The 27,670-nt window shown below is 56.2% G+C and overlaps 1 long non-coding RNA gene across 1 annotated transcript; it reads left to right on the top strand.

Annotated features, from left to right (window-relative positions):
• Positions 1-21,959: 21,959 nt before the first annotated feature.
• On the top strand, positions 21,960-24,260 carry LOC121018217 (uncharacterized). Its single transcript, XR_005785092.1, has 3 exons — positions 21,960-22,136; positions 23,237-23,603; positions 24,020-24,260. It is a non-coding gene; the product is annotated as an uncharacterized LOC121018217 (long non-coding RNA).
• Positions 24,261-27,670: the final 3,410 nt, after the last annotated feature.

The following is a 27,670-nucleotide window of genomic DNA, read 5'->3' as shown; positions in this document are numbered from 1 at the left end:
CGAGCCGTGAGATCATGACCTGAGCCAAAGTCGCTTAGCCGACTGAGCCACCCAGATGCCCCAAAATGCATTGACTTTAATCCTAAAATGCTGCTTTTCATGAACAGATAGATGGGGCCCTGCTTTCTCTGAGCCATGCTAACTAACACAAGTCGTACCCCACGGAGGTAGGTGGTGGGTTTTTTTTTTTTTTTCTTCATTTCTCGAGAAACGGTATTTCTTCTAAACACCATCTCTGGTCACAGGGTTTGACCTACAGCGTGTGTTCTGCTGAGCAAAGGCCTGGGTGGGAGTCCAGAGGGGCCACGAAGAGGGCACTAGGCACTAACCAGACCAAACGCCAACGCAAAATCATGGGTTCCTCTCCCCTCCCTGCCCTCCAATTTGGGAAGCTGTGATGTCATGTGCTGTTCACAAGCCTTTGGGGTCCACGTCATCAGACACACCTTTCAACAAGCCGTTTGTGAAGGGTTTCCTATTATTCCACGTTTTGGGATGTGTTTTTTAGGGGCACCTCTATGGTTTGCAATATGTGACTTTCACATAGTATATAGCGTATCTTCCGGTGATTATCACCCCACATCACACCCAGCGTGAGCGCCTTAGAGCAGTCGGCTTTCACGTCTGCCATTCACACCATTCTTTCTGCCACTGCGTTACGTCGCCACGTTCTAGATGCTCTAGTACACTGCTATCACTTTTGGCTTTACAGGGTTACACTTTTAAATTTTTTTTTTTTAAGTTTATTTATTTTTGAGACAGAGAGAGACAGAGCATGAATGGGGGAGGGGCAGAGAGAGAGGGAGACACAGAATCGGAAACAGGGTCCAGGCTCTGAGCCATCAGCCCAGAGCCCGATGCGGGGCTCGAAGGGATTTGGGCTCCGAAGTTATTCTCTGCTTGGCTGCGTAGACTTCCATTCTGTTCCTCCTCAGCTTGGTATCCAGAAACAGACTCAGGAGGCCATCGGTGCAGGTTTCTGGAATTCTCTCTCTGTGTAGCTCCCTCTTCTCTGCTACTGCCCTGGTAGGTTCTAGCCACCCCTACCTCCCCAAACTCCGATCTGCCTCTTCAACTCAGTGAGACTGCCCCTTTCTAGCTCCGTTACCCCCTGCTTGTGCTGTGGCCTGACAAACGCCTCCCGGTTGAAAGCTGGTGTGTTTTTAGGCCTCCCCTCATTTGCTTCCCTTCTCTCAGAGATCACAGTCCTTCACTGCTTGTTGTCCACTATCTGGAATAACCGTTTCATGAGTCTTGCCCACTTCTTTGTTTATTTACAGGGGCGGCAGGAGGGAGTGTATATATTCCATCGCGACCAAAGCCAAAGTCACAAGTGTAGGTTTTAGCGTCGAACACACTTGAGTTTAGATTCTGCCTCCGCTAGTTACTTGCTGTGTGACCTCGGGCATGTCACTTGGCCTCTCAACCTGTATATTCTCATACATAAAATAGTTACTGGTCCGTATGACTGTAGAGATGAAATGACTTCACATGTGGAACATGCATCACGTGGCCGGTACATGGTGGGTAAGTGTTCAATAGATGAAAAGCATTATTATGAATAAGAATGGTCCCCGGGCTTCTACAAGATGCGACAATAACTAAATCCTGGTAATGAAGATCCCAGAAGACCACTATCTCTCTGCAGCCTTAACTGGCCCTTTAAGTGATGGATTGTACTTGTAAATATTTAAGCAGCCTTGGTTGCTCTGCATTAAAAGTGTGTAAGTTTCTATTGAGCTCCTGTCGGCTGGTTTTAACATCTTGCCACTGACCCATTCAGAGCGTGGTATCTTCTCGGGTGGCTCCAAGGGGCCCCTAGTGAATTCCGAGGCGTCTCTATGAAGGGGCTATTGCTGGAATCTCATTCCGAGGCTGTTTTTCCCACCAGGCTCCTCCCTCCAGTTTACCAGGAAATCAGAGCCTTTCATGCTAACTGGCTTCCAAGCACGGTTAATGCGGGAACTAGAGTTCCAGAAGGCAGGCCCTGGAGGGTGCATTCATCCCCCCCTGTGTCGGGAGCTGTCAGGGCAACCTCTGAGGGGGTGGCAAGGAGGATCGGGAGGGAGAAGTGAGGTGAAATGGGCCTCGAAGCATGTCTGTTTACTCCCTTTTGCTCCCAGCTATCTTTAAATGGAATCAAAATATCCCCTAATCCTCTTTATCTCAATTCAGTGCTTCTAGAGAAGAGATACTTGACATTTAAGGTTGTAGGAAAAGGGAAGAAAGTACCAGTGTGAGAGAGACATAATATTTGCTGGAAACCATAGCATGGAGAAATTTCAGGGAACTCACGTTAGGAGCCTCCTTAATTTCTTGGAAAACAAAACACCAGATGAGAGAAGGCGGGACCACACCGGGGTCCTCCTGCTGGGACAGGTTGTCAGGATGCTTGACGTGCAGAGTTTTGCCCTTGGTCCTCCGCTTGGCGTCCCCCATTAGCACGGAGGCTGTGATGTCCCCTGATAAGACTTTCTGCCTTCTTAGCCCTGCGAAAGCTGGTCCTTTTGTCGTCCATCCCCTGTCAGCAAAACAGATCTTTGTAGGCTGAAGAACTGTGGCCCCTGCCACCCCCTTCCTCCCCATTTGTGTGTCGGCTTCCCAGAAATAGTGAGACACGTGCTGCACATGAGTGGGCCATTTAGCAGGCGCTCAGGATGCCATCACCCTGCGGCTGAACACTGCGGGGGCTGACCGCACTGGGATCCAGAAGAGGGGTCTTTGGTCTTGATCCTGAGAGAGACAGACATTCTCAGTGTCTTTTTTTAAAAAAAAAAATTTTTTTTAACATTTATTCATTTTTGAGACAGAGAGAGACAGAGCATGAATGGGGGAGGGTCAGAGAGAGAGGGAGACACAGAGTCAGAAACAGGCTCCAGGCTCTGAGCTGTCAGCACAGAGCCCGACGCGGGGCTTGAACTCACGGACCGCGAGATCGTGACCTGAGCCGAAGTCGGACGCCCAACCGACTGAGCCACCCAGGCACCCCTTCTCAGTGTCTTTAAATGCTCTGTGTCAGAGCAAGAGTTTGGCAAACCGCGTGTGTGATGCCCACATCAACGGACCCGGAGCAGGTATCTGTTGGTTAGTGGAGAGACAGCACGCCTGGTCTGTGTTCTTAGAAACACGGAAACATGGCGGCATTCACTTTGAATGTGTTGTCCCCGGATCGTAGTCCTTTCTTAGAATTTCCGAGACGTACATGTTATCAAATCCAGAGCTTTCGGAGCACGTTGCCAGACTGTCCGTGTTCAAATCTTGGCCGTCTGTGAACTATTTGACCGTAGGCAAACGACCTCACCTCTCTGGGCCTCAGTTTCCTCATCTGTAAAATGGGGATAATCACAGTACCCACCTTCTAGGGTTGCCCTGATGATCGAAAGCATTTGCCATTATTATCTTTAAAATGGTTATCATCGTAATTAGGATGCCCATGGGAAACTTGTGATTGATGTGCCCACGGGCAGATTATGAGAGCATTTCTGACTGCTGCAGAAGCGACCGTGAACGAGGCAGGAGAGCTGGGTTCTTGTCCTGCGCCTGCCTCCAATTCACGTATATTCTTGCAGCAGTCTTTCCCCTCACTCTGAGCCCAAGTTCGCTCCCCTGTTAAAGGGGACCGTGGTCCTGTTTGACCACTAAAGCGCCTCCAGGCCAATAGGTTTGCGAATAGAAGAATCCAGAAAATAATGTACTTCTTTGAACAGGACAAACAGCTCCTTGACCGTCTTACTGACTCTTCCAAATAGTTCCGCGGAACTCGTTCCGTGGGCAAATCCAAGGTGAACATCACACCTGATGTCTGATAACTTCTGAGTCAATTGTGCTTCCAGCCAGGATTCTGGTCCACTTAATCGGCATTTATTGGAAACCATCATGTGCTAGGCAGTGTGATAGGATTGGGGATCATAAGAATCCATTCATTTCTTCTTTCATTCATTTATTGATCCAACTCACAGGTATCTTGCACCTGCTCTGCGTCAAGCACTGTTCTAGGGACTAAGAATACAACCATGAAAAAAGTAGGGACAAGGGTCTCACCTTGCCGCGACATTCCAGAGGGGAAGGCAGCTAAGAAACGATCAGCAGTCGCGGGATGGTTTCAGACAGTGGTGGTGCACTTGAAGGAGACATACGAGGACCATGCGCGGGAAGGAGGCCTGGGGCGGCGGGGGGCTGGGGAGGGGGCATGTAAGTTCAACAGGATGAAGTGACAATTAAGCAGAGGCCTGGATGTGGGAAGGCGCTGGCCACGAGGGACCCGGGGCAGAGGACGCCAGGCAGGGATCAATAAATGCATAGTCCCGGAGGTGAGTTTGTTTTTTCTTCTTTCTTTAATTTTATTTTTAAGTTTATTTATTTATTTTGAGAGAGAGAGAGAGAGAGAGAGAGAGAGAAGGAGTAGGGGAGGGGCAGAGAGAGTAGAGAGAGAGAGAGAGACAGAATCCCAAGCAGGCTCCTCACTGTCAATGCAGAGTACATGCGGGGCTCGAAACCATGAGCTGTGAGATCGTGACCTGAGCCAAAGTCAGGAGCTGGCCACTCAACTGACTGAGCCACCCAGGCACCCCCAGAGGTGAGTTTTTAAAGAAAAGAGGTGGCTTTTAGAAGATTTTTTATTTATTTATTTATTTTTTTCCCAACGTTTATTTATTTTTGGGACAGAGAGAGACAGAGCATGAACGGGTGAGGGGCAGAGAGAGAGGGAGACACAGAATCGGAAACAGGCTCCAGGCTCTGAGCTGTCAGCCCAGAGCCCGACGCGGGGCTCGAACTCACGGACCGCGAGATCGTGACCTGAGCTGAAGTCGGACGCTTAACCGACTGCGCCACCCAGGCGCCCCTAGAAGATTTTTTTTACGCAGGAGAATGAATTGGTTAGCTCTGTCATGCGGGGTGGCACTGGAGAGTATGAGAGAGTGCCATGGGGCACAACTTTCTGGGATGGGATCCCAGCTCAGCCGCTGACTGTGATCAGGGGCAAGTGACCCAACCTCTCTGTGCCTCACGTTGCTAATTTGTCAGATGAGGCCGACAGCAGAATCACTGTCTTGTAGTTACGGGTAAAGCGGTCGTCCACGTACTCGTCTACTTTCTAGCACACAGCAGGTGCTGTCCAAATGTGGGCCATTATTACATTTCGGAGAGCTGACCTGTGTATACAGGTAACACGGGGCAAGAACAGAGGGTGGAGACCAGCGAGATGATGGCGGGGGTCCTTCTAGGCTGGTGAATTTCTGAGTGAAAGGCTGGACAACTATTTGCTTGCTAAAGCAGGATAGAGATTCGTACTTCTGTCGTGTTTACATTAAGAGGTTTAGCAAAACATTCTTTCTAAGTAACGCAGAGGTGCCCAGAATTAGGACTAATTTGAATTAATGAGACTCTGTTGTACCTTTAAAGACAAATCTTTCCAGGGGCGCCTGGGTGGCTCAGTCAGTCGAGCGGCCAACTTTGGCTCAGGTCATGATCTCGCAGTTCATGGGTTCAAGCCCTGCGTCGGGCTCTGTGCTGACAGCTCGGAGCCTGGAGCCTGCTTTGGATTCTGTGTCTCCCTCTCTCTCTGCCCCTCCCCCACTTGTGCTCTGTCTCTCTCTCTCTCAAAAATAAATAAAAACATTATTTAAAGACAAATCTTTCCATATGGCCCTTGAAAATATGAAAATGTAATTACAATATTCAGAAAGTCCTCTTGAGTTTTAGAAGAATCTTATCAGAGTGTACTAGGAAAGTTTGTGAATTTGGTAAAATCCTCCTTCGGGACACTTGGACCTTTTTCACACCCCAGATGCCCGGGGTTCAAATCTCAGCTCTGTCCCTCACCAACTATGGGATGTTGAGCAGGTCACCAAAAGCTACTCACTCCCATTTTCTCCTCTGCTGATTGTGGACAACTATAGAACCTATCCTTTATGGGTTCTAGGGAGAATTAAATGAATAAATATCAAGATCTTAGAGGGGCGCCTGGGTGTCTCAGTGGGTTAAGCATCCTTCTCTCGATTTTGGCTCAGGTCATGATCTCACGGTTGTGGGGAGGAAGCCGTGGGCTGGGCTCCGCAGTGACAGCACAGATCCAGCTAGGGATTCTCTCTCTGCCTCTCCCTCTGCCCCTCCCCTGCTCACGCTCACTCTCCCTCTCTCAAAATAGATAAACTTAAAAAAAAAAAAATCTTAGAATAGTGCCTGGCCCATAGAAAGCGCTCAGGAAATGCTGGCCTCTAACTGTTAGTCCGTATTGTGGGTTCCCACTCGCTGTCTCTGCAGACCTCTGGGGCTCTGGCCCAGGTCGGTTGGTTCAGATCCCTAAGGGTTGGCTTGTGACCCCAACCTTGGGATGTGTGCTCCTGCCAGGCCATGCCCTGGGTCTAACTGGATCCTGGGCCCTGGCCTGCCCGGGTCTGTCTAGCTATCCCACGACGACGCGATCCCCGACCTCGTCGGTTATAACGCAAACATTTGTAGCACCCGCTGGGCTCCAGGGAGAGCATAATTCTGCAGGTGCAGGGGGCGAACCGGGGCGGTGTAATGACCTCTCTTCATCTTTAGGATGAAACTATGAGGAAAGCTCCTCATTGTACAGATGGGGAAACTGAGGCTCAGAGAAGGGAGGCTACTGGCTAGGGTCACCGGGCCAGGAGAAGATCATCACGGCAGCTCTGACCGGGGCGGCCTCTGTTCCAGGCACTTTCCCGGAGGCTTGATTTAACCCGCGTATCTCTAGGCCCCTGAAACTGATGCTCCATTCCCCCCGCATTTGTGCTGAGGTCATGGAGCCACGGCCAGATCTTTCGTGACAATGAAAAGAGAGTCTCTGCCCTTGGGCGCCAGGGCAGCCAAGCACACAGCTGACCTGGTCTGGACCCCCGGGTACGAGCCCAGGTCCTCCGAGAAGTGCTCAACAGGGGTGTGGGGGGAAGGTCTACATACTCTCCCCCGGCGCTCCCTTTGGGCACAGTGTCCTCAGGAACCAAGAGTCTGCTTCTGAGGAGGACGGCCACCATTGGCCACCGCAGCAGTAGTCACCTTAGAGAACGAGCACGTGTCGCCTCCTCCCCCAACCCTTGTCTTAAGCTGGGAGACCCGGACAAGCCCGTGCAGGGCTCCCCCCGACCCCCAGCGTCCTCCCCTCCGGCCCCACCGAATCTGCCTGCCCTGCTGCCCCATCCATCCGATTCCCAGCCGTCCGGCCCCTCAGCTCGGCTCGGCCTGGAGCACGGCCCCCCGGGGAGCCTGATCGCATCCTCTAAAGATGCCTTTTCCCAGGGCGTCAACCCTTCGCCTCTCGCCGCTACTCCCTGAGCAGCTCACAGCAGAGAACAGGGGAGAGGAAACAGCCCAGACTTTCATTGATTGAAATAAATATTGGGAACCTGGGAAGCCACATGTTACAGGTGTACCTGCGGACGCTGCCCTTGCCCGGATGCTTCCCCGGGGACAGAGTTCACGCCTCACTCTCCAGCTGCCGGCCGGCGGGGGCGCTGCAGGACAGTCACCGGCCCTGGGCCACAGGAACCAGCCGGCACCACCTTTCGGAGTCTACAGCTGGGTGCCGTTGATTTTCCCAGGTCCTCTGGGGCAGTGACACCTGCCGAGAGCCTCCTGGGGTCAGGCCCTTTCCTGGAGTATCTCTCGAGATCGCTACAGCCACCGTGTCAGGGAGGAGAGGGAGTGGAGAGGGCCCACTCCCTCATCCTTGCATTTGTTTCCCTTCTGCCGGGCATCTCTGCATCCTGGACACTGTACTGGCTTGGGGGGGTGACAGTGACCCAGACACCAGTCCCTGCACTTAGAAGGCAAAAGGGGGGAGTGGGTCTGTACCAAGCCCAGGCTCGGAGCCTCCTGGGAGGTTCCAAAGGGAATGCTAGACGGGGGTGGCAGGTGCCTGGCGGTTAGCCAGTGAAGAGAGATGGGAAGGGTGTCCCAGGCAGAGGGAACAGCACCGCGAAGGCCTGGAGCCAGGGGAAGATCGAAAAGGCTCAGGATACAGAAAACAGGTGGGGGGGGGTGGTCTTTCCCAAGGTCACAGAGCTGGCTAGAAGGGCAAAGCCAGATCCTGACCCAGGCTAAGCTGCTGCCAGCATGGGGCTCACCCCTACTCGCCGGGGTGGGTGGAGCAATCCGAGAAGACAGAAAACGCCCTGAGGTCCAGGGGCCCTGGGGGTGGTCAGGAGGCCGGTCACAGGGATATGGCCAAGGGCAGGGTCGGCGGGCTGCAGCCTCAGATCCTCACGAAGCGGAGCGTCCTTGTGCGGGTGGGAGGGAGGCTGGACTGGGTTGGGCTCCGCATAGCTCCCCCTCCCCAGAGGTGGCCATGGGGGAGCCCGAACCCTGACATCAGGATGCATTTGGTTGTGAGCAGAATTTGTGGACGTCACACCCGCCAGAAAGCGGTGGGGGGGCTGCCCAGTTCCGAGGCCTCGCTGTGAGGGGAGCAATGCTGTTTTGTGGATGTTCAAAGCTCCGAAATCTCGAGCAGTTAGTTACCACCTCCCTCGTAGAGATGAAAAATCCGGGGTTCAGAGAGGGAAGCGACCGGCCCGGGGTCACACAGCATACTTCTGACTCCACTGCCTCCGTTTGCATTGTGATCACCCTTCTGCCTCCTGTAACAGAGGGCAGCCTGTCTTCAGGTCCCAGGAGCATTTTCCCAATGTGACTGTTACCACGCACAGACGAGTCAGCTCTGGAAATAGGGCTCGGAGACAAGAAAGGCGTTCATATCCACTCAGGCCACAGAGGTTTGCTGAGCACCTACCATGTGCTGGGGTCCCCTGCTGGGCCCTGGGGACACAGGTGTGGATAAGACACCGCCCTTGCCCTCAGGGCCCAGGCCCATCTGCCGTGTCCCAAGGAAGGGAGAGGTTGCGCCGGTGAGATGTGACCGTCTGGTCGCTAGAGGGGAGTCTGGGCTCCATTCAGCACCCATGCATTGAGCACCTGCTACGCGCTGCGCTCTGTGCGAGGCGCTGGGAATACGGCAGTGGATAGGATAGAGTCCGTCCCCGCTCTCATGAGAAAACGAACCTGAGACCTTTACAGAAAATAAGGACAAGTTCGATTGTGAGAGTGCTACATGAAGACCACAAAAGAGGGTGATGGGACAGGGGGTGCTGGGTGCTTGGGGGTGCTCCACCAGCCACCGGCCAGCTTAGGGGAGGAGTTCTGCCTTCCTCCAACACACTTGGAGGGACACATGGGAGCTGGTGGAATTGGGAGCTTCTTTTCTGGAAGATGGGTTCTGAGGGGCGGGGCGGGGGGGGGGTCTCACATCAAAGCTCACCCTGCAGTTTGCAGGGATTCACCACCATCCCTCCACAGGGAGTGACTGTCTTCCCCGGGCACCTGCCCGAGCAGGGGTCTCCTAGGGGACCCACATGGCCGTCCTCTCGAAGCCTCATGGTGTTTGGACTTCCAGACCCTTCTGCCAAGTACTTCCCAGGGCTCGCTGTTGCTTCTGTGAGGTCCTTCTCTGGAGGTGGCTTTGTAGGCATTCTGGGGTCCCCACACTTGTCCCCCGAGCCCCCCAGGGCAGACAGGACCCGAGGGCTCACTGTGCCTGGGTGCCCTGATACACCAGTGGCCCCAGTGCTTGGCCTTCTCTCTGGCTCCTGGAATCTGGGGCGTGTCCAGCTCAGCACGAAACATAAGAAATGTAAGAAACGTTCTGCCCCCGAAAGTCTCAGACCTTCCTGGGGCGCGGAGTAATTTGTTCCTGATCAAGCAAAAGCCATAGGTCACTGTGTGACCATTTTCAAGGTTGAATCTTTTCTGATGACCTCACTCCACACCCTGCTCATTTCCGACTGGCTTCTCCGCCTCCGGTTCCATTGGTGCCTCTGAAGCGAGGTCCCTTAGTTCCCCTCGTCTTCCTCCCATTCGGTATTCGTGAGCTTCTGCTGCGAGCTCTGGAATGTTCTGGGTCCAGGGAGGCTTCCTGTTTGAGGGAAGACAACAACAGGAGTTTGAGAGGTGACTCTGCTGTCCTCCAGAGTCTGGAGTCTCCCTCCTGAGACCCCAGAGGGGTGGGAGTAGGGGTGGGGATGGGGGGCAGCCCAGGAATCAGCACTGACAATCTAAGGACACTCCCAGCGGCATATGGAAGTAAAACGACAGAGCACCTAGCCCTAGAATCAGGGAGGGATTCCTGGAGGAGAAGACATGTGAGCTGAACCTGAAAAGCCAGGGGACTTTTGTCATGTCTAGAGGACTCAGCTCCAAGGTCATATTTATTGAATGAATGAATGGATGAATGAATGAATCGAATCCAGACCCTCCCTTTGGAAGCAGAGCTGGCTCTGGTGCTTCCAAGTTCTGTCAGAGCCTGGGGAGCACACCTCTCTGTCCCAATAGCCCCTCTGCCCTCCTGGAGGAGAAAGTCCCTCACCCCCAGCTGCCAGAGACTTCAGGCCACCTGACACAGATTCACAGGAGCCTCTCTGCATCTTGGGGCTGTCTTGGGTTCTCCGTGCTGAAAGCCCAACGTCTTGAGTTTCTCCTCTAAGAGGCTGGAGAGTTGTGGGGAAGGGCACAGACCCAGCTCAAACCTCACCTCTGCCCCTCCATACGTATGTGACCTCGAGCAAGTGACGGTACTCTCTGAGTCTCAGTGGGGCAGTATGGTAATGGGGACCTGTGGGCGGCTGGTTGCTGAAGGACCTTAAGTGTCTATTCCTCCAAGGGCCTATGTTCCCACCACCATGTTGATTTCAACTCTTCCCATAGAAAGATGGGCGTGTCTTCCCCACCCCCAAGATCTGGGCTGGACCATGACTTATTCTGGCCAACAGACTATGGTGGAAGAGACAAGGGACCCCAGGCCTCCAAAGGCCTTGAGCTTCTGTCGGCTGTCTTGGAACTCTGCGGTCTCCAGTGCTCCAGCTTGGGCCAGTGGGCCAGAGGACAAGATCCCATTTGTCTCTACCAAGATCCGCAAAGCCTACCTATAGCCAACCCCTGGGCTGAGTGAAGTTGCCTGGGCCAGCCAGCCAAACCCAGAATCCAACCACCCAGCCGTCCCACAGGCTTGTAAGATAAGTGAACACCTACTGCTTTAAAGTGGTTTTTGTAGTTGTTTGTTACACAGCATTATACGGGCTGATGCATCTTCATAGGGTTTTTGTGAAGATGAAATAAACTAGTAGGTATAAAGTGCTTTATATCTTTCCCGTGGACACAGAGTAAACATTCAACTGACATTCACCGTAGGTATCACCTTGGGGCTACCTGGCCCTCGGGGGTACTTGTCTTTGTCATCAGACTGAAGATCCAGGTGGGCAGTGCCCTCTGCTCACAGTGATTCCTCCTCAGGTGCTGCCACTCAGGAGCTGTGTGGTCTTGGGCAAGCGCCTTTACCTCTCTGAGCTTCAGGGTGGGGATGAAGATCTCCGCCTTGCAGAGTTGCTGGGAGCCTCCTTCTGCAGCTGAGACCACCAGGCTGAGCTGTGCAGGTTCCTGCTCCCGGACGGCAGACGTGGCGTCCAGATAAGGGGCACGTGTGTGCCACCCAGCCAGAAGGACACCATTTGGGAGAGCTCAAAATGGATCACATTCCAGCAAAGAGCATGGGGCTCCTCAGGGAGTGTGGGCAGAGTGAGCCCGATGACTCTCCAGGTTCCGTAAGGCCCGGGTCTGCCTCGATGGATCCCACAACAGCTGCTCCGCCCCGTCACCAAAACCCTCAGACGTGTGCCCACACGAAGGGTTTTTCGCTTGCGTGGGTACCTCTCTGGCTGAGACATGAGGCCCATGTCTTCTTTCTCACCAGGTGAGAGAGACCGCTGATTTCCGCAGCTTCCTGGTGTATCCCTTTGGGCCGGACCTCCTTGAGGCATTAGAAAAGTGCCTGTTCCTTCTGTCCCACTAGGCCAGTGGCTCGGTCATCCCTATGCGTCACCGGGGCCCTGGTGCCGCGCACAAGGCTGAGTAGAGTAGGTGCTCGGAAAATCTCAGTGGAGCGACCACATGGATGTCCGGCTCACGTAGATGCTTATTCTCGTCTCCTCTCGTGTCCCCAGCTGTTCTGCTCCCTGGAAGCCAAGGTGGCCACGCCCCTGTCAGCTTTCACCGTCTCCACACCTGCCTCCATCACAGTTCACCTCACATCGTCTTGGGATTGTTCTGGTCCCGCCAATTCCCCTCCCTGACCTTTGGACTCCACACTCCAGTGGGATCCTGCTGTTCTTGGAGCAAAGCCCCAAATCCCTCATGTGGCATTTGAGGCACCACCCAGCCTGGCCCTCGCCTCCGCCACCTCGGACTCATGTCACACCAGGCTCCCGCCCACCATCTGCCCTCCAGTCACACAGGCCTTGGAGTTCTTTGTGATTGCCAACAGCTGTCCACCCACAGGACCTTTGCACATGCTGCTCCTTTGCCCGAATGCTCTCCCTCGCGCCCAAACTCTCATGATAATTCGTATTCTTCACACCTCTGCTCTGCTATTCTGGTCTGCAGGGAACCCTCTGGGGCATGCTGACCCAGCACCGTGTCCCCTAGACGACACTTCTGACCTTACACTTGATGTGATTAATTAATCTCTGTGTCTCCCTCTAGACTGTGAGCTCAATGGGGCAGGAGCTGCGGCAATTTGAATCCCCCTGCCGCAGTGGTTGTCGTATAGCAGGTGCCCAACAAACGCATTGAATAAATAAATGCATATTGTCACTGCAGGGTCTCCTTCGGTTAGTGAACTTCTCTCCCCACGACAGGGATGATGGTCTTAGTGGCTCCCATGCTCTGGTGCTCAACTCAAGGTCTGTGCCTAACTGGGATCCATAAATATCTTTTGAAGGAAAAGACGAAGGGAGGAGGGGAGGGGGGATTTGGGGTTTGAAGACTCGTTGACTCAGCTTCCGGCCCAGTCTGGAAAGCCGGGGGATGGGAGGTGCAGGGAGGGGACGCGGCGCCCACGCACACAGACATCTGCTCCCAAAATAGCCGCGACTTCTCCAGCTCTGCCCGCTCACCGAGAACAACCCCCCCAACCCCCACCCCCAGCATCGAGCTGCTGTGTTTTCGTGCCGCGTGGGGTTTTACTTCTATAGGCTCATTACCGGGAAGTGGGGTTCAGGGGCAGAGCAGGGAGGGAAAGGGACTCCTATCCCCGACTGGGGACATAATGAGGGGGGTCCTTAACTCCGTGGGGTGCTGCTCCCTCGGGGGATTTGCAAGGGAAATGGCAGGGCCCCAGGCGGTGCAGGTGTCCCGCGAGGAGACGCTGCGTGATCGGGCAGCACAGTGTGTGGGGCTGACGCGCTGACGGAACGTGGTCTGATGGCCTCGTCGGGACGCGGGTGAGACCGCTGTCCCCGCACGGCAGACGGGCAAGGACGCTGCCATCCTCGCTCCCGTTCAGCAGCACCTGGGACAGAAGCCAAGAGAACAGAGGTGCCCAGGAGCTCCTGCTCCGCCCTGCCCACCACCCCCTACCTGGGAGCCGCCTCCAACCTGGGCGGGACCCAGCTCCACCTGCTCTGGGAGAGGTTCCTGGGGCACCTGCTCCAGGAAGACCTTGAACCTCCTCATGGAGAATTCCAGAGCCAGAGGCCTAAAGAACTGGGGCAGCAAACTAGGAGCTGCTTCATGCCACCTGTGTGCTCTTCTCTGGTCTGTCCTTCAGGGCCCAGCCTGGGCTCCCCCTCCTCCAGGAAGCCCTCCCTGATGCCTCCAGCCCATGCTGCCCACTTCCTTTCCTACCTCCTCTCCCATGTTCTGTGGGGCAGGGTAGGGTCAGGGGGAGGAGCCTGGGCCTTAGTGGCAGATATCTGGGCTTTGGATCTGCTCCCCTATCCTGAGCTGTGTGGCCTTGGGCAAATCACTAGACTTCTCTGGGACCCCATCTCCTCCTTGTAAAATGGGGGCAGTAGTTACAGAGACCACTGTCGTGCCGTTTCCCCTTTGTTTCCAGGTCCGCCTCCTTCGTGGGATAAATAATTAGGCTTTCACAGTGGGGACCGAGTCTGACCTTTTCCGCGTTCCCTGGGTCAACGGACGAAAAAATGGCTGTAAACGTAATTGTGAAGGCACAGTGTTCAGGTGGAACGTGGGGATGGCAGCCCGGCCCTCTCTGTGGGGCTCACTGTGCATCTGTTGTAAAGTGTTGGGGGCGCGTGCAGAGCTCATGTTTACCAGGCTCCTGCATGTCCTGGGCGCTGTGTCCCCCCCCGGGGGGGGGGGTAACCCAGGGGAGATGGCGCTTCCGTCCACCCGGCATCTGTTCCCAATTGTTCTTTTCGTGATAGCGTCCCGGTTCTCCGTTGGCCGAATCACCTGCCTGCTGACACGGGAGGTGGCCCCTCCGCTCGCAGCCAGGGACTGGCCCGGAATCTTGCCCAGATGCCCTCGCTGCCCTGGAGGGAAAGGGGGCAGGCAGCGGTGGTGGGGAGCGGCTCCCCCTGCCCAGATGGCGCAAACACGGGGCACTGGCTCCTCCCGGATCCAGCGGCTGCCCTGGCGACTCTTCCCTGGGGCCCGAATTGTCCCCTTTTCTTCAGTTCTAGGATCAGCCGATCGTTCAATGCCTGCCTTTTCTGTCTCTTTTTCTTGCATCATCTAGAATCCTGTTCCGTTGCCACAGACGGGCCACCCATGGGTGGGAGGACTCCAGGCTCGGCACATGGGGAGGGATCTGGGAGGGAGCTCCCAGCCACTTGCCTGGTGACAGTCCCTCCCCCGGCCCCGCCTCCAGGGTCAGGTGCCAGGATGTGTCAGGTGACAGGCGTGATGCTGGTGACCCCCCACCTGGATCCTGACTCTGTTGGCAGCTGGGCTCTTGTCCTTGGGGGACAGTGAGGACTGTGAGGTGTCAGCACATCATCTTCTAGAACAGGCATGTAAGGTCATGGCTGGGGCTCAGTCCTGCCATGGGCTTTTTAGAGTCTCCCACAAGCTTGGTGGCTCGGGGTGAGTCGTGTAACCTCTTAAAGCCTTGTTGTCACCTGGAAAGCAGAGGTGGTGATAACATTGCCTTCGTCACAGGGAGGATGTCCTCTGTCACCTCCCAGAGAGACATAACCATCAACACGATCTGCACTGAGCTGGGCAGGAGGTCGCGGCCAGAGCAGGGAGCATGCTGGGAGAGCAGGTGGTCTGATCTGCTCATGGGAGGGGAGTCCCAGGCGGGAGGAACGGCTGGAGCAGTTGGGGAAACTGAGGCCCGGAGTGGGCAGGCGGCCTGCGCAAGGTCGGACAGTGAGTGGGTGACAGAACAGACCCAGGGCTGGCTCTCTGTCTGCCTTAGCCCTTGGATCTCAAGCCTGGAGCAGACGAGGGAGGGCGAGTTTGGACCTGGGTGAAGGAAGATGAATTAAACCCATGGAGTAAAGGCCTCACGCCAGGGCCCCTCAGGCTCTGGAGGGACGGGGAATGAGGGTCTCCCCAGCCCTGACTGGGCCCATGGACAGACTTGAACGTGATGTCAGGGCAGCCCGGGACGAGATTGTCAGGCTCTCAAGTGAAATGAGGAAAAATCAGGCAAGTGGTATAAGGTTGCCAACTGTTACCACCTCCCAACTGAATGTCACCTGATCCCAGCTTGGGAAATGCCGTGTGAAGACACTTAAAAGTCAGTGCCATTTAGTGAGGAACCGTCACAGAATTGGCTGGGTTTCCCCGAGAGTCTGAGCACGGTGTGAGCTCGTCTGCCCTATTCCTCTGACACATGACGTAATAAAGGCCCCTGTCTCGGATGGGGCTTCTATTCTGGTGGGGGGACACAGGTGGCGGACAAGCAGTGTGTTCGGGCAGTGAGAAGTTCTGGGGGGAGATGGAACGCGGTGGTGAGGGTGGGTAGTGTAGCAGCCCGGGACCCAGCCGGAGACAGATGAAATGATAGTCAATCAGGTATTTGAGGAGGGTATTTAAAGGAGCCTGTTTATGAAGGGGGGTGCAGAGAGTAAGAAAACCCCAGAAGAGGGGCTACATTAGCCTCCTTAGGCTTGCCAGGGCCAGGGGACGAGTGATGAGTGGAACCAGAGACAGAGAGAGCGGGGTGAAGGGGCTGGGCCGCGTGACAGCAGCTGACATTCCCAGTCTGCTGGGACAGAGCCAGCCCTGGAGCCCTGCAGGGAGGGACCAGCAGGGCTACACAACCGGGCTTCCTCACCTCCTGCCCTGATCTCCTGCTGGGGCTCCCTGTTGACCAAACCCACCTGGAAATCAGAAGGGCACGGGGACCGCTTGATGCTCCCTGTGGGAGCCCAGAGGACGGGCGCAAGGGTGGATTGAGGATCTGAGGGGGCCAGGAGGGACCCCTGGAGCAGGGGAGAAGTGTTGCTTTGGCACTGTGCTCTGGGAAGAGGGCTTGGAGGAGGGGGCGTTGAAGTTGGCGTCTGAGAATGAGAAGGAACCAGCCAGGGGAAGGGAGTCCCTGGTGGAGGGAACAGCAGGGGTGAAGGGATGGGGAGACAGATGGGCGCCAGATGTGCGGGCCACGTGGTGTGGAGCTGGAGTTTTATTTTAAGCTTAGGGGATGAGTTTTAGGCGGAGGAATGATGTGGTCCTACCCGTCTGTGGGAGGAATGGCTTAGAACCTGGCAGGGGTGGCCACAAGGGGGCCAGGCGGGCAGGGCACTAGAGCAGGTGACGGGCCTGGACCTGGGCAGAGGGCGGGAGGTAGAGGCATGTATTCTGGAGGGGGAAGTGCTGGCTGATGGGTCAGATGCTGAGGCGAAGGACGGGAGCCATGAGGGGGTCGCCGGCCCGGGCTTGGTCAGTGCAGGGTCGGGGTGGGGCTGTGTACTGTGCTGGGCCAGCCTGAGGAAGAACCACTAAAAGGGGACAAAAAGAGTCCTGTATTGCACGCTAGAATTGAAGATGTCTTTTATACATTTTTTTAAATGTTTATTTGTGATTGAGAGACAGAGAGACACAGAGCACGAGCAGGGGAGGGGCAGAGAGAGGGCGAGACACAGAATCCGAAGCAGGCTCCAGGCTCCGAGCTGTCAGCACAGAGCGTGATGCGGGGCTCGAACTCACGGACCGTGAGATCATGACCTGAGCCGAAGTCGAAGTCCGACGCTTCACGGACGGAGCCACCCAGGTGCCTGTATTTTATTTTATTTTTTTAACTTTCATTCATTTTTGAGAGACAGAGAGAGAGTGTGAGCGGGGGAGGGGCAGAGAGAGGGGGAGACACAGAATCCGAGGTGGGCTCCAGGCTCTGAGCCGTCAGCACAGAGCCCGACGTGGGGCTCGAACCCACGAACCGGGAGATCATGACCCAAGCCGAAGTCCGACGCTCAACCACACAGGACTGAGACACCCAGGCGCCTCTCTTCTTAATTCTTTTATTTGCTTAAAGCACGATTAACATACAGCATTATATGAACTTCGGGCGTGTAATATAACGATCGAATAGTCACCTACATTTCTCAGTGCTCGTCGGAAGTGTATTCTTCATCTATTTTACCCATCCCCCACCCACCTCCCCTCTGGTAGCTACCAGTATGTTCTCTGCATCCAAGAGTCTGTTTCTTTTTGTTTGTCTCTTTTTTACTCCGTCCATTCATTTTGCTTCTTAACTTCTACCTGGGAGTGAAATCCTATGGTACTTGTCTTTCCCTGGCTGACTTATGTCGCTTAACATTACGCACTCTAGCTGCAGCCACGTTGTTGCAAATGGCAAGGTTTCGTTCTTTTCTATGGCTGGATAATATCCCAGTGTGTGTGTGTGTGTGTGTGTGTGTGTGTGCATGTGTGTGTGTATACAGGATCGCTTTCCTGTCTTGGCCACTGTAAATCATGCTGCTGTAGACACTGGGGTGCATATATCTTTTCATTTTCTTTGGGTAAATACCTACTAGGGCAATTGCTGGGTGGTAGGGACGTTCTATATTTAACTTTTTGAGGCACCTCCTTACCGCTTTGCACAGTGGCTGCACCAGTTTGCCTTCCCACCGATGGTGCATGAGGGTCCCCTTTCTCCACATCCCCGCCAACACTTGTCGTTCGTTGTTTTTTTTTTTTTTTTTAATTTTTTTTAACGTGTATTTATTTTTGAGACAGGGAGAGACAGAGCACGAATGGGGGAGGGGCAGAGAGAGGGGGAGACACAGAATCCGAAGCAGGCTCCAGGCTCTGAGCTGTCGGCACAGAGCCCGATGCGGGGCGCGAACCCACAGACCGTGAAGTCCCTCGAACCCACTGAGCCGAAGTCAGTCACTCTACCGACAGCCACCCAGGTGCCCCGTCGTTTCTTGTCTTTTTGATTTTCACCGTTCTGACAGGTGTGAGGTAGTATCTCCTTGTGGTTTTGATTTGCTTTTCCCCGCTGATGAGTTCTGTTGGCCATCTGGATGTCTTCTTGACAAAAATGCCTGTTCGTGACTTCTGCCCATTTTAATTGGATTATGGCATGTTGGGTGTGCCCTTGTAGAAGTTAAACGTGACGAATCTTAACTACAGAGAATGATGTGACGTGAAAGGCATTTGAGGCCGAGGGAGAGATGGGCCTTGAGCAACCAGCGGCCAATTGGTTTCGAGGAAAACCAGCAGCGGGCCTTTTGTTCTCTGCCCAACCACCAGGGGAATGGGCTCAGGGGCTGGGGCCTCTGGATGTCAGTGCTGGCGTGGGACAATCCCGGGGTGGGATCGGCAGGGTATGGGGCCTCAGGGGAGCTGCTGCCCTCATGGTTGGGACCGTCTGACATTGCGGGACACTGGACCTCTCTGTGCCTCCCTGCGCCTCGGGAACACGGGACCAAGAATACTTCTCGCGCACAGGCTGTGTGATCGGCACCCAGCGCAGAGCGCGTGCTCCACAGAGCTCGGCAGTGTCCCCGTGACCCTGTAGTCCTAGTGACCACGTTACCCTCTACCGCCGCTTCAGAGACGCTCTGAATTGCAAGGGCCCGAGACATCATCTGGTTAAATGTCCTGTGAAAAAGCCAAGGCCTAGGCACAGGAGGGGGCTTGCCAAGGTCCGTGGAGGGGCAGGACGAGCCCCTGAGCCAGAGCCCTTTCTGGTGCCTCCATCTGTGGGGTCCTGACCTGCCCTCACCCGGCATCGCGGGGTTTACAAGTGACGCACAGACATTGTGGATGTGGGCGATGGGGGGGTGGGGGTCATATGGGGGTCGGAGAAGGGAAAGGAGCGGTTTTCAGGCCCAAGAGGTCCACACTGGCTCCCCGCTGGTACATCTGAATGATTCTTGGTGGCTCTGCAGACAGGCCTGTGTCTCTGTGGCCCCAGAGGTGCCTGGCACCGAAGGCGGGACATCCTTGGAACCAGGGGACTGACACCATCCAAGCTATGCCCATCGTGGGGCAACGGAAGGGGCACAGGGGGCATGAAGACTGAAGGTTGACCCCAACTTATGAACGACGCCGTAGCAACTCCCTTCACTAATTCGGAGGCTTCATGCGCCCCAGGTGCCTCTCCCTGAGCCTGGGGCACGGTTCCAGGGGCTGGTAGATCTATGAACAGACCGGGTGTTTGCTCTGGCTGTGCCCCTCCCCCTGCCCCCTGCAGGCTGGCCGGGCCAGTGTGGCCTGATACAAGGGTGGGTGCCAGGCTGAGGCCGTCTTGGGAGACAGGGTGGCTGCTGGGGGGAAGGAGGGCTGGTTGGAGCCGGCCAGACGGGAGGCGGGGGCCGCGATGCAGGCGTGGAGGATGGCGGCCTTGAACCCAGGTGGGAACAGACCCTGCGGGAACATTTGGAGGACAAGGACCCGGGTGTCTGTGGGGCTGGTGCTTCCTTTATAGCGTCGTCCCGGCTCCAGGCTCACGAAGGCCGGGCCACGGAACCCTGGCCCGAGTCAAACTCACCCCTCACTGTGGCCAATTAGTTTCGACTTGTCATAAATTTTTAACGGTTTGCTAATCGATAGGAACTGGGCAGCCGGTCCTGGTGAATCTCAAAGTGAAGGGTAAGAGAACGGAAATGATGCCCGCCAGTGAGTGCACTCAAGTGGGTCCATGCTGATCGCTTGTTTTGAGTTCACTCCCTGAGTGCACGTCTTGTAAATCTCAAGTAAGGCTCTTGGGGTCTGCTCCTGGTTAGTGACCACGACTACAGGGCGGGGGTGTGGCTTGTGACACGAAGAAGGCGTGATTCCCGCCCTCAGGGCTGCAGGAAGGAGGGGCTGGCCTGGGAGAGGGGAGGGGGCACCTTACAGCCTCCCTTAACCCCGCCAGGTGATCTTGGCGACCCCGAGCAAGGTCAGGGGTCCCAGACCGCCACCTGCGAGCGGGGACTGTGGCCTCAGGAAATTACGAAACCTTCGTGAGTGGGAGTTTTCCGAAGACGGGGAACAACACCAAGGTCACACGGGGTTGCTCTTCCCTCCCGGAAAGTGGGTCTTGGGGCGGGGGCCAAACTTGGTGGATGTGCCGGAAGGAGGGAGGACGAGCAGAGAAGGCGCAGATGCCGAGGTCGGATCCTGCCCCCCAGCCCCCATGGGCCATGAGGGAGGACGCAGAGGGTGCGGGGATGGGTGGGGTGGGGGCTGCCCACGGAGAACACGATGCCTGGGCCTTGGAGTGTGAGCAGGAGGGCCCCGGGTGGACAGGCAGGGGAAGGGTGTTCCGGGGCACGGCACGAACAAAGGCTGGGGGCATCACCTGCATTTCCGTCTCCCGGCTGTACCCCGAGCGTATCGGTCACGGCAGCAGAATGAGGGCTGGATCCCAGGGTGCCCGTGCTGGCATGTAGCCAACGCCTGGCACCCAGCGAGGGGGGTTGTGGGGGAAATTTAAAGGGTTTGCAACCTGTTTGCAGGCTTTTAGAGCAACTCCCTGATGTTGGGCAAGATACTCAACCTCTCCGTGCCTCAGTCTCCTCATCTGTGAAGGGGGTCGTGAGAGTCTCCCCTCCCCGGCTGGGGGTGGGGATGAACCCGTGTCAAGCACTTCAGGTGATGCCTGGTGCCCACGCTGTCATGAGGGTGTTTGCTGGGACTGATGCTCCTTCTGGTCCCCATGCCCGGGGGCTTCCTCCTGTCCTGAGAACTTCTAGGCGGAGGGTGGTCGGGACCATCCCTCCCATTGAAGAAGCTGAATCCAAGGAGGTGAAGTGGCTTCTTCAAGGTCACGTGGCTGAGCTGGTGCGTGAGATCTGGGATCTCAGACAGAAGTCTGACTTCAGAGCTCACCCGGTGCCCAGTGCTGTGTCTGACCCGCGGTGGGGCTGCCCTAGAGCACCGGCCTGAGTGAGCCCAGGCCCAGGGGTCCACGGGAGACCCCAGATGCTGGGCAGAGAACAGCCCCACCTGCGCCCACATGGCCAAGGCTAACTGGGGGGGGGGGGTTGCCCTCCCTCCCGCCTCCTCCCACCTCGGCCTGAAGCCTCGGCTCACAAAGGCCCTTCTCGGTCTCTTCTGCCTCTGCTGGGCTCGCAGCGGCTCCATCATCAGCCCTGCCTTGCAGTGAGCGGGGGATTGGCACCCTGTGTTAAAATCCGTGTCTGGATGAGCCCCTGGCTGGAGGAATTAACTCATGTACACACAGAAAATCTCCGCGGACTTGTCTTCTAATATTTATTCCGGAAACTGGAACATGCAGATGAAGCCAGCACCTGACTCTGGGGCTGCAGAAAAAAATTGGCATTCTCCACGCCGCAAAAAGCTGCACACAGCACGGGCGGAGGTGGGCAGGAAGAAGGAAAAACCGACTCTCAGCCAGCGGAAGACAGGCCTCTCTTCAGTGGCAAAGGCTCGTGAGAATCCCAACACCTTCGTGCTCCACAGTCCTAAAATCCTGGAGGCTCAGACCCCTCAAGCTTAGAATTGTCACTGCGTAGAATCTTCAAACCATAACATTTCAAGTCAGAATCACAGGATTTTAGGGTTGAATCATTGTCTCGGCCAGACCGCTGATCAGCGGTGGCTCCCAGGCTTTTGGTCCACCCCAGGGCCGCCTCCTCAGGGCAGCCCTCCTTGACCCTCCATTAACTTAATGAGAAGACCTTTGAGTCTTGAGTGAGAAGAGGAGCATGTCATTAAAAAAAAAAAAAAAAAAAAAAAAAAAGGTTTCCAACCAAATGGAACAGCAAGTGCAAAGGTCCTGGGGCAGGAATGCACCGGTTGTGTTTGAGCTAGTTTCTGAATGTGTGGTGCGACAGGAAGAGCAGTGAAGCCAGAAATTGGAGGAGACTGTGAGTTGACCCTCTCCTCTGTTCTGGCCTCACTGTGCGCCTCGGGTGAGTCGCCACACCTCCCTGACCATCCATGTACCTTGTGGGACACAGGAAGTCGCCCCTCTGCTCCTAAGACCCAGGGGGTGGGGTCTGATGAAGCCTGGAGATCCTTCCAAGACCAGGCATGTGTGAAATGCCCCAGATTCCTTGAAAAGGAGGGTAGGACGAGGAGGAAGTGATGGTCTTTCTCGAGCTCTACAGAGCAGCACGGCGGCCCACGCTGAGATGCCGAGGAGGTTCCCTATTTGGAAGTAAACACAGGCTCCGTTTAAGGGTTCACGGCAGCGGGAGCGAGGGGGCCAGAGCACTTTGTTCCTGAGCGTGCTTATGTAAAAGCCGTCCCATTACCTATTCTCTGTAGCTTTTCGTTGCAAAACTCGAGAATTTCTAAACACCCAGCTGGTGGTCCTGGGAAGGGAAGGCAGAGCCCAGGCTGGCTCTGCAGACTCCGCCCTTGGTGGTGGCCATGGCGGGGGTATTTGTGGGAAGCCCGAGCTGCCCCAAATACTGCTGTCTGAACTGGGTAGGTGACTGGCCCTCTCTGGACATGTTTCCTCAGCAGTGCAAAGATGGGGTCGGATTTAGGTGGCCTCTGTCCTGGTCAGGCTCCTCCAAAACTGTTCTGGAAGCAAGGGGTTGAGTTGCCGTTGGTGTATTTGGGAGGGCACCCCAGGACGCGCAGCAAGGGGGCGGAGAGCGAGGGCCCGGGGAGGGAGAAAGGTCACATAAAGGTGCATCAAGCTGTGGGCGATGGGGGCCCATGACTATGGGGACCCTCAGAGGAACCGTGTGGGTACACGCCTCTGCCCCCCACCTGCCCCTTATTGGTTGAGAGCCACCTCTATGAGCCCGAAGCATCCCTGCCTTCCAGCTGGCCCAGCTCCCGGGCTGAGCAAGCTCCCGGGGGTCAGAGAAAGCCAGGGCAACCCGGAGAAATGCGGTTCCTGCAGGCGGGAAGTGGGGGTTCTCGGGAGCTGTCCGCTTCGGCAGCCGGCGGTGAACTCAGGCACGGCTGCAAGGACTCTGGGATTGGACCTCAAGAGCCCCTCTCCATCCCCAAGCCCTCCGCTGCTCTAACATTCTGGATCCTCCCTTCTTTCCAGGCAACTCAACCCCGGGTTCCACAAGCATTTTTGTGTCTGTCGGGTTCATGGCTGCATCTCCAGCATCTGGAACAGTGCCTGTCAACACGTATTGCGTGGAATAAACTGGCCGCCCGGTGGGCATCTTTCTTGGTTGCGCGCGGTGCTCTGGGCCCCGAGCTATCCCTGGGGATACAACGTTGAATCGGGCTCGGTCCCTGCCTTTAGGAGCTTGCTGCACGGCGGGGGCAATGCGATCGCCGCCATTGATGAGACTCTGTTGTGCAGGCCGGCTTCGCGTCGGTCGCCTTCTTTCAGCCTCCGATAGCCACGAAGGGCCCGTGCGCTCGTGCCTATCTCACGGGTGAGCAACTCAAAGCTCAGAGAGGTGAAACGACTTGCCTGTCTCACCACATACTCACCAGCGTTGCGTGTTACTGGGTTTTTGTTTGGGTGTTACTGATTGGATTGGCCAGAGAAGAAGCCAGGGGAGAGGGCAGCCCCCATGCAGGAAAGAGGAACTAGTCCCGTTCCACCTGCTGTGTGCCGTGGTGTGTCCTTTCTCCTTCTCTGGGTCTCCAGTTACCCGCTTGCTGGAACAACTTCCCATCCGGTCCCCTTCCCTCCAGCCCATCCAGGGCTCGACACGCTGCAGACGTGCAGCGAGTATCTGTTGAAGTCCAAACTATGAAATGCTTTTTAAAAAGACGAGTTAGCTACGTCATTCTCGGGCTTATGTCTTTTGCTCAAGCTCTCCATCGTTTCCATTTACCTGCCTTGTCTTCTTCACTCTGTTTCATGCAGGTACCACTGTGCTCGAGTGATCAAGGACCCAGACTCTGAAGCCGGACAGCCTGGATGTGGCTCTGGGACTTCGTCGCTGTGTGACTTGTGGCATCTTACTCCACCTCTCTGTGCCTCGGTGCCTCGGTCTGTAAAATTGGAACAATAGTGACTGTTTCAGAGAGTTGTGCTGAGGAATAAATAAAGGGATGGACGTGGGGAGCGTTGAAAACTGCTCCAGGCACATATATATATAGTCACTCTGTGCTATTACCATTTATTATTATGGTTATTATGGGTTATTATCATGCCACAATGGACTTCAGGTGCCCTAAATCCACTCAGGCCTGAACCTGGGGCAGTCTTCTCCTCCTGGGGGGCCCCACAGCTCCAGACTCGTCTTCTTAGCATTTCAAGTTCACAACGAAGGGAGACATTCTCTATTGCCAGGAGTTCTGGAACATTCTTGGAGTTGGAATTCTCGGGACAGATTCGAGTCAGGAGAAACTTGTGAACCCAGCAGTTTCTGTCTTAGGAAGAGGCCCTGGGAGGTCTTGTCCCCCTCCCCGCCCCCCCCCAGCCCCTTCCAGGGCCCCCCCCTGGCTCCTCGCCCCTCCACCCTGGGCTGAGAGAGGGTGGCGGCCACACCCCACTCCTGGCTGATGGGATTCTCCCTTCACTCCACTGTCCTTGTAGACATTCCTTCAGTGCATCCGAGCCCGTGTGCGGCAGGGCCACGTTTGTTCCCTAGTGGGCACCTCAGACAAGGCTGGCCTTGGAGGACGCGGTACTCCATTGTCACTGACACCTGCTTCCCCAGACTTTCTCTAAAAGGGACAGTTGCCATTTCCATGCCGCCCTCGGAACGTGGGCAGAGTTTACATCTTACAGATACAGCGGTGCCAGCCGGGAAACTGGGAGGTTTCAGGCAGCATCAGAGCCGAGGGGACCCGCACTGGGGACAGGCAAGGGACAGCTCCTCTCTGAGTCTCAGGCTTCCTCATCTACCCCTCCCCCTGGTAGATGGAGCCCCTCCCCCTGAGGCAGTTTTGAGGGTGGCGGGAGACAGAACGCAGAGGGCCACGGTGCCTGGCACACTGATTATCACCTTCGGCAGAAGCAGCATCAGATGCCCATGGGCTGTGGATTGCCCCTGTCCCTCATCCTCCGAAGCTCCCAGAGCTACTGGCCTGTCCACCCCCGGGACCAGAGGCAGAATCAGGACTAATAAGGGGGAGCAAATGCATTGGACTGAAGCCCGTGCTCTCTGGCTGTGTCTGCACCCACTTCCCCGCTGTTTGCAGGCTACCAGGGGTTCCAGAATATGTTCCTGAGCTCTGGCCACGGTCCAGTTACACGGTCCCCGTCCAGGCAGGCCCCGTGTCTGGGGACAGAGAAACAGAAGGCAGGGGCCCATTCACCTGAGGGCTGGAGGCTCAGGACAGGACAGGACAGGACCTTTGCTCCTCAGAGTCTGGGGCCAGGTCCCTGTGGGTTCACGGGATGAAGCTCCTTCCACTCCCGGGGCCTCCTGGGCTGGCACAGAATCAGGGGCCTCCTGCCTCCCAGTCTGGCAGCCTTGTGTGCGGAGGGGTGATGATGCCCATTTACAGACCAGAACACTGCCCCCAAAGGGACCTGGGAAATACCAGTGGCCTCTCAGACACGGCGTCAAACACGAGCCTGTCCCCATACCCCACAGACCCAAAGGAGTCAGGGACCCTGTGTGTGTGTGTGGGGGGGGGGGGTCTCAGGCCACAGAGGAGGCTGGGAGAGGTCAGTAGGCTGAGATCAGGGAGGACACACCCAGGCTGCCAGCGGCCCTGGGGCTAGTGGGTGTGGCCAGGCCCACTTTGGGTGGGGCTACCATTGGTTGTGGGTGGGGCCATCCCAGCATGCGGGCGTGGCCAGACTGAGCCTTTGCAATTAACCGTTGTCCAGACTGGACCTCGGCTCACAGCAGCTAGTCAGGTGAAAGTCTACCTGGGAGGACCCCTGATCACTGGGAAGCTGGTGGGGCATCTCTGTCGCCCGAGACCTAGCGCCCCCCGCCCCCGCCACGCAGCTTTCAGCACCTCATTACTGTGGCTTATATGATCCTGTCTCCCTTTTTAGAGCGTGAACTCTGTGGTGACAAAGCAGGGACGTAATTGCCTCGGTCGTGGCTATGTCGCAGGCATACAGTAGGCACTGGGTACCTTTTGCGACAATTGAGGGCAGGAATAGCTTAATTCAACTTTGGAGGGGATGATGAAGTAGGGGGCTTCTCAGGGCTTCCTAGGGACTGTCTGGGTCAGGAAACCTCAGGGAGGAGCGAGCTTGGGGACAGAAGTGGCTCTGAGGCCCCTGGGCCAGGTTGGCAGGCGTGAGGCAGCTGCGTCCTCCCCTCCTCCCTCTACCTTGAGAGCCTCTGGCTGTGGCCTCACCCCTTGCCTTTCACTTCCCCTCTGGGAAATGGGGCAGCTGTCCCTCCCCCGAGAGAAGCCAAGGCAGTGCCGGCCGCGGCGTGCAGGGGTGCTCCTCAGCCAGTCGTGCCTCCCCCCTTTATTTGGATATTGCTAAGGAAACTGACAAATCCATATCACCCTTAGGGAAGAAAAGGCAACAAAGACTGTGTGTGTGTGTGTGTGTGTGTGTGTGTGTGTTTCATTTGATACTTGGGAAAACATAGTGCCAGGCCTATAAAAGGGCCCAGGAGGAAGCCAGTTTGGCATTTCTGCTGTGGCATTCCTGTCCCCGGGGAACCCCTTCCCAGGCACTTCCTCCTTCTGTCCCATCCCTGATCGCTCCCAGAGTCACCGCGCGACACCAGGCTGGGGCAGCTGGCGCAGGGGAGCCATCTGTGGCGGGGTCAGAGGTGATCCATCCAGGTCTCTGCAGGCAGGGCTTAGAAGGGGGTGGGGGGCGCCGAGGAAGGAGCGGGGGTGGGGCAAGAGAGACCTCAAGATGCCCAGGTGGAAACGGAACCCCTCGCAGGCGCTCCCCCTGGGCTCCTGCCACTCGTGTGCACGGCCAGCCAATTCTGTCCGCTCAGCCCTTCCCGTGATCAGCTTCGCAGACACTCTGACAATTCACTGGGGAGTGGGGGCAGGTTCTAGACCCTCTGACTGTAGTGTGGCCCTGTGCCGGTGTGTTGAGAAAAATGTCCCGGGGTAGCGTGGGGCTTTAAAGCCATCTAGACGCTGAGGTGGGGCCCAGGCACCAGCGTTGTTGAAAAGCCCTGGAAGATTCTGATGTGGAGTCAGGCCTGAGACCCACAGGACCACACCAACTGCCTCGGTATACAAATGGAGACAATGGGTCCGGGAGCCTGAGTTCCATGGTGCGGCTGGTCTCCGGGGTCCTTCCAGCTAAGAGTCTAGTAGGGGGCTGTGTGATAGCCTGGTTGGGAGCCGGGCTCAAATCCTGAGTTTTTCTCTCATCAGCTGTGTGACCTTGGGCAAGTGCCTGCCCCTCTCTGAGCTCCTCCTCTGTGGAATGGAGAGGTTCACAGGACCTGCTGCACAGGTTGGGTGAGGATGAATTGGACCAATGAGTCCAAAGTGCTCAGCCCGGAGCTGGGCACACGGCGGGGGGGGGGGGGGGGGGCCAGGCACTAGGGGCCACTGTCACTGGGACTCTGGCCAAGTGCACTGGGCTGTGCCCGTGGCCCCACCCACACTGGGAGGCCGC

Source organism: Herpailurus yagouaroundi, unplaced genomic scaffold (assembly GCF_014898765.1).
Source record: "Herpailurus yagouaroundi ecotype Mexico unplaced genomic scaffold, PumYag 77, whole genome shotgun sequence".
NCBI classification, from domain to species: domain Eukaryota; kingdom Metazoa; phylum Chordata; class Mammalia; order Carnivora; family Felidae; genus Herpailurus; species Herpailurus yagouaroundi.
Note: the sequence above shows the minus strand (reverse complement) of the source record. Positions and strands in the feature narration are given on the sequence as shown.